Below are 6,000 nucleotides of genomic sequence, written 5' to 3'. Positions count from 1 at the left end.
TTCTGAGAAGGCATTACCAAATCACATGTTCACATCGATTTTCAGAACATAAAATTAGAAAAAAAAATCTCCCATAGAACTTGAAATTTTCCAACTTCCAGAGTGCCGGCTAGAGTTGTTTTCTTGATGACAGTAATTCTCATGAAAGTACCAATGAGTCTGATTTTACTTAAGGAGAATTTGTCTCTTCCAGAGAGTAGCCTGCTAACCTAAGTGACTCTCCCACTTGTGGAATAGGGAAAAGGAGATACTTTTGACCCAGAAAAACCATCTTCAGCCATTTGGCATCCTATTTCCAAATATTACTGCCAACATGCTTTTCAGCTCAAGACCTCAGAAGGGCTTTTCTGAGTCACAAGTTATTTTCTCAGAATATCAGCTAAGGGAATAGCAGAAAACAGTGGTGATTAATCCCAGTTTTCAACGCAGCATCAGAGAGGCCTGTCCAGGTCAACTAATTATATGGGACGACCTTTAGTTTTTGGCAAAGTGACACTGATGACAAGGAGGTATAAGTTCTCTTTAACATAAAATACCCCACCACCTCTAAACCAAGATTAAGGCACACATGTGAACCAGTGCTAAGGAGAGGAGTATACAATGCAGGACAGAAGATTAGGAGATTTGATTTGTCAAGAAGGCCAGGGAAGTCTTGACCTGAGATCTGAGGGATAAGTAGAAGTCAACCAGGCGAAGAGGGTGGGAAAGGTATGTGCAAAGGCCCTGTGGTAGAAAAGACCATGGCAGGTAAATAACATTGAAAGTAGTCAGTGGTAACTGGGACAGAGAAATTGAGAGGTAGGGAGCTTCAGGGCCAGCAAAGTCCACAGGTCCATGCAGCATCTATAGCCAATGTTCAGGAGTCGTTTTTTGTTTGTTTGATTGCTTGCTTGCTTGTTTGTTCTCTATGCTTCAAGCAGTTGAGGGAGGGAGCTCCTGAAATGTTGTCAACAGGAAGACAGCATTATCAAATTTGCCTTTTAAAACAATCAGTCTGGCTGTAGTGAAGAGAATGGAATACAGGGCACAGGGGGGATGCGGAAGATGGTTTAAGGGACCACTGCAATAGTCAAGGCAAAAGGCGTTGGGAGCATAAACCAGAATGGAGACAATGGCCATATCTAAGATATTTAGAAGAAAAAATCATTAAGCCTAATGACACTGGAAACGGGAGGGAAGAGGGGAAGTATCAAGGACGGCATCTACATTTCTAGCTTGTGGTGGAGCCATTCACCATGATGGGAAATACTGGGACGGGGCGGGGGAAATACCTTGTTGGTGGAGAAAGATAGTAAGGTTGGGGTGGGGCATGTTGTGTTCAGATGCCCTTGAGAAATCTAAAAGGAAATATGCAGGAGGAGGTTGGGCAAGAAAGTCAGCAGAGAGGTGAAGATCGGAAGTGGAAATCTGGGGGTCATGTGCATGCAGTTAAAACTGCGGGTATAAGTAGAGAAAGTACAGAATCAAAGGAGGAAGTGGAGTCAGGTAACGTAGAACATGCTACAAAGGAGACAGTATGATCAGAAAGGTAGGAAGAAAATACTGAGGCGCAAGAAGGCTCCCAGAAATCTAGAAAAGAGCATTTTAAGAAGAATGTGGTCAGGAGTTCCTGTCGTGGCTCAGTGGTTAACGAATCTGACTAGGAACCATGAGGTTGCAAGTTCGATCCCTGGCCTTGCTCAGTGGGTTAACGATCTGGCGTTGCCGTGAGCTGTGGTGCAGGCTGCAGACGCGGCTCGGATCCTGAGTAGCTGTGGCTCTGGCGTAGGCCAGCAGCTATGGCTCTGATTCGACCCCTAGCCTGGAAACCTCCATGTGCTGTGGGAGTGGCCCAAGAAATGGCAAAAAAGACAAAAAAAAAAAAAGAAGAAGAATGTGGTCAGAGTTCCTATTGCGGCTCAGCTGGTTAAGTACCTGATGTTGTCTCTACGAGGATGGGAGTTCTATCCCTGGTCTCACTTGGTGGGTTGAGGACCCAGTGTTGCATAAGCTGTGGCATATGTCACAAATGCACCTTGGATCTCATGTTGCCACAGATGTGGTGTAGGCCCCAGCTGCAGTTCTGGTTTGACCCCTGGCCTGGGAAGGTCCATATACTGCAGGTGCAGCTGTAAAAGAAAAATAAATAAGTAAAAGAATGTGGTCAGTCATTCCAGAACAGTTGAAGTCAAGAAAGATAGAGCCTGAAAATAGGTCCTTTGGATTGGTTGTTATAAAAACCATTGTGGTCTTTATGAGCAATAGTCCAAGGAAGCCTACGCACAGTTCTCTGGCTCATGGCAGCTCCTCACCCTCTGTCCTCTGCTGGTTTCCTAGGGCTCCATAATAAATTACCACACACTCCACGAGTGGCTTAAAACAACAGGAATTTATGCTCACGGTTCCATGGGCTAGAAGTCCCAAGTCAAGGGGTTGAGAGCACCACCCTCCCTTCACATCCCCAGAAAGGGGCCTTCCTTGTTTCTTCCGGCTGCGGTAGCTCCCGGTGTTCCTGGGCTCGTGGCTGCTTCCATTATCACATGGTCTTTTCCTCCGAGTTTTCCCCCTTTTTCTTCTAAGGACATTTATGACTGGATTTAGAGCCCACTCCATTCCAGGTTAATCTCATCTCAGGATCCTTAACATAATTACTTCTGCAGAGACCATTTTCCCAAATAGTCACAACCACAGGTTCCAATGCACCTATCTTTACAGGGGCCACCATTCCACCCACTCCACCCTCCCATTCCCATCTCCTGGAGCATCATTTTATCTAATCTGAACATCCTCACCCTCAAACTGAAGAGCCAACAATCCTATCCCTGCCGCTTAGTACTAGCCCCAGCCTTATCCAGCCAGGTCACAGGAGCCCCCAGCTTCCGTGTAAAGCTGAGTGTCCTTCTTCCCTGGCCAGCTAATGGGGAATGTTCTTTTTCCTAGAGGAAGGTAGGTGTCCCAGACCCCGCAGAGCTCACTGAAGCTGGACACTGGTTTTACTTTGCTGGATGTATTTCCCCATAGACGCATTGCTAAACATTTGCATCACTTGGTTCTATCACCTTCTCTGTTCAAGACTTAAGGTATCTCTTAGGATAGATGGTATTCTATGGAAAACTAACTGCAGTTTAAACACAGTATAGTTTTCCAAGTTGCAAATGAACTTTTGAGACAAAGTCCATTTCCACACCAAGGACTTTGTGAAGGTTTCCTGTATCACCTACTGCATGAGAATTAGAATTCAGGAACATTGATTAATAATTGGTCACTATAGCCACGAGGGACAGACTCATGGGGCTCCAGCACTCATGGGCCTCACTCATGGGGCTCCTCGGTCTGTGGCGTGGGCGGGGACCCTTGCTGGCTGCTTTCCCTACTAAGCATGGGAGAACCATGCACATGGTTCCAAGTAGTTTTCACATGCATGATTAGGGAGATTTGTGTGGGTTTTGTGATTCAAGAACTATAACTTCTTTCTAAGATGACCAGGAACAAAATGTGGCACTTTATTGGCTGCCGCGGTGAATGCTGTTTTTATAATAATGGCAGATGGAATTCCCCTCCTCCTAAGAGCACATGGTGTTTTCTGTGCCTTTAACTGATCTTAACAGGATTTCAGAAAAGCGCTTTCAGATTCCACTTCTTCATGCATCTGGGGAAACCAAGACACAGAACTGATAGATAATTGCTGGGCTACGTTTTAGCCTCCCATCACAAAAGACTCTTAAGACTTAAAATTGTTCTTCAAAAGTTAGTCTAAAGCTGAGAAAGAAATAGGATGCAGGCCACATTTTCTAGGCTCTGCGTCTTACTCGTAAACCAATGGTTCCCAAATTGGGCAGTGGTTAAATCAGCTTGCTCAAAGTTCACCTTCCTGCCTCACACCCACGGCATCAGAATCACCAGGGGAGGAGACTAGAGTGTTGTTAGCTGCATCCCCACCTCCCATTTTCTGTTGCTCAGTCATGTTCGGGTCCCCCGCTGTGGGTCTCCTGCAGGGCTTTGCCTGACTGTCTTTAGGTGCTCTGCTTCCTGGACCTTCCAATAGTAGCGGGTGCTCTCTGGACACATCTGGTCTTTGGCAACCACTTCCAGGCCCATATTGCGTCCTGGAGGATGAAGCTGGGCTAAAGAACTACCTTTCTGGGAGCTTCCCTAGTCACAAAAATCAGCAGGTCATTGCCTTGCACAGGGGCCTGCCCCGGGCAAACTAACCAAGTCCTGTTCTCTGTGTCCTAGCCTCTTATCAGCACAGGCAGTAGAGTCTGGGGCAAACAGCCGTGGGAACTTGGGCAAGCCTGTTATTTCTCCCTGGGCTTGAGCCTCAGTTTCCTCATCTGTGCAATGGATGGACTGGACAGTGTAACAGCAAGGTAAAAGGAGGGTTACTGAAAGAATCAGATGGTATCTGTTAAATGCCTGGCATGGTTTTCAGCAAATGGCAATTCTCTTTTCCTCTCCCTAGAAGGTCTCCATTTCTGTTACATGAATTCTGGGACTCTCTGCTCCTTCTCTCTGTTAGAACAAGGGTGTGGCAAATCATTTTATATGTGTATATATTTAAGTTGTTTACCTGTTTGCAGTCTTTAACTTTATAAGTTAAAGGTTAAGTTTTTAACTTTTGTATTTTATAATTTACCCAGTTTTCCCACATTGGCTGAGGAGAACCATTAACTGTAGTTCCTGGTTAAATAAGCAATTCTCTATGGCTACTCATTGATTCTTACCCGGCAGAATTACCCAGGTGGAAACAGTCTGATTCCAGATCAGCTGGAATTTGGAGCGTCAGTCTGGAGCTTATCTGAAACCATCGTTCATTGCTTTTGTTCATGAGGTTATGTCTGTGGCATTGCTTTTCCAACCAATAACCACAAGGCTTCTCACTGTATCCATATTTGGGCTCATTGAGACTCTTCCTGTCCCCAAGCCCAAATGAATGTTGAATACTCCCCAGACATCTTTGTTTTGCAGCACGCTATCTCAGATATAACTTCCAATTTGATGAGATAATATCTCAACAGGCAAAGAAGTGAAAAAAAAATTTTTTTTGTCTTTTTGTCTTTCTAGGGCCGCACCCACGGCATGTGGAGGTTCCCAGGCTAGGGGTCCAATCGGACCTGTAGCCACTGGCCTACACCGTAGCTGCCAGCCTACACCAGATGCACAGCAACATGGGATCCGAGCTGAGTCTGCAACCTACACCGCAGATCATGGCAACACTGGATCCATAACCCACTGAGCGAGGCCAGGGATCGAACCACGTGCTCATGGATGCTAATCCTGTTCGTTAACCACTGAGCCATGATGGGAATGCTGAAGTGATTATTTTAATATTGTGTATGGAATAGAAGGCTTGTCCTACCAGATACAGAAATTCAGAACTCAGGAAAATGTGGAGTGGTCAAGTATCCTAGTTTGCCTGGGGCGGCGGTATTTCCTGGTCCTGGAAATTCCAGTTTTAAAACCAAGAACATTCCTGGAAAATTGGGACAAGTTGGCCACCCTAGCAAGGAAGAGATGGGGCAATAGAAGACTTTCCATGCTCTAGGTAAGGCATGCTCCTTGGCAATCTCAGGCACAACTACACGATTCATGCTGGATCTCAGAGTCTAAAGAAATCCAGCCTCTTTGAACTCAAAAAAAAAATAAATGTTGGGGAATAGAAAACAGAGCAGCTGAGACTTAGCATTTCTGGAATTGTGGGAATGCTCTCAGAATAATCTTTTAGTCAAATATTATACACAGGGCCAGTCTCGTGGCAGATAGAGAATGGGAAAGTTGACAGACGCTGCCACTTACCGGCAGTGCGGCTTGGGAAGGTCCTCTCTAAGAGTCAATTTCCTTACCTGTGCTTTGGTGATAACAGCATCTTCAAAAGCACAGTGGTGAGAATTCTGCAGGTAACGAGCATGCACTAACAAAGGCACTGGATTCACACCCATTTCTCTCCTCGTTCTCTGTGCCCATGACGAGACATGAATTTAGGAGTGGGGTGATAACACCCTCCAAACGTCCTCTCCATGC

The sequence above is a fragment of the Phacochoerus africanus genome, chromosome 9 (genome assembly GCF_016906955.1).
Source record: "Phacochoerus africanus isolate WHEZ1 chromosome 9, ROS_Pafr_v1, whole genome shotgun sequence".
Taxonomy (NCBI): domain Eukaryota; kingdom Metazoa; phylum Chordata; class Mammalia; order Artiodactyla; family Suidae; genus Phacochoerus; species Phacochoerus africanus.
Note: the sequence above shows the minus strand (reverse complement) of the source record.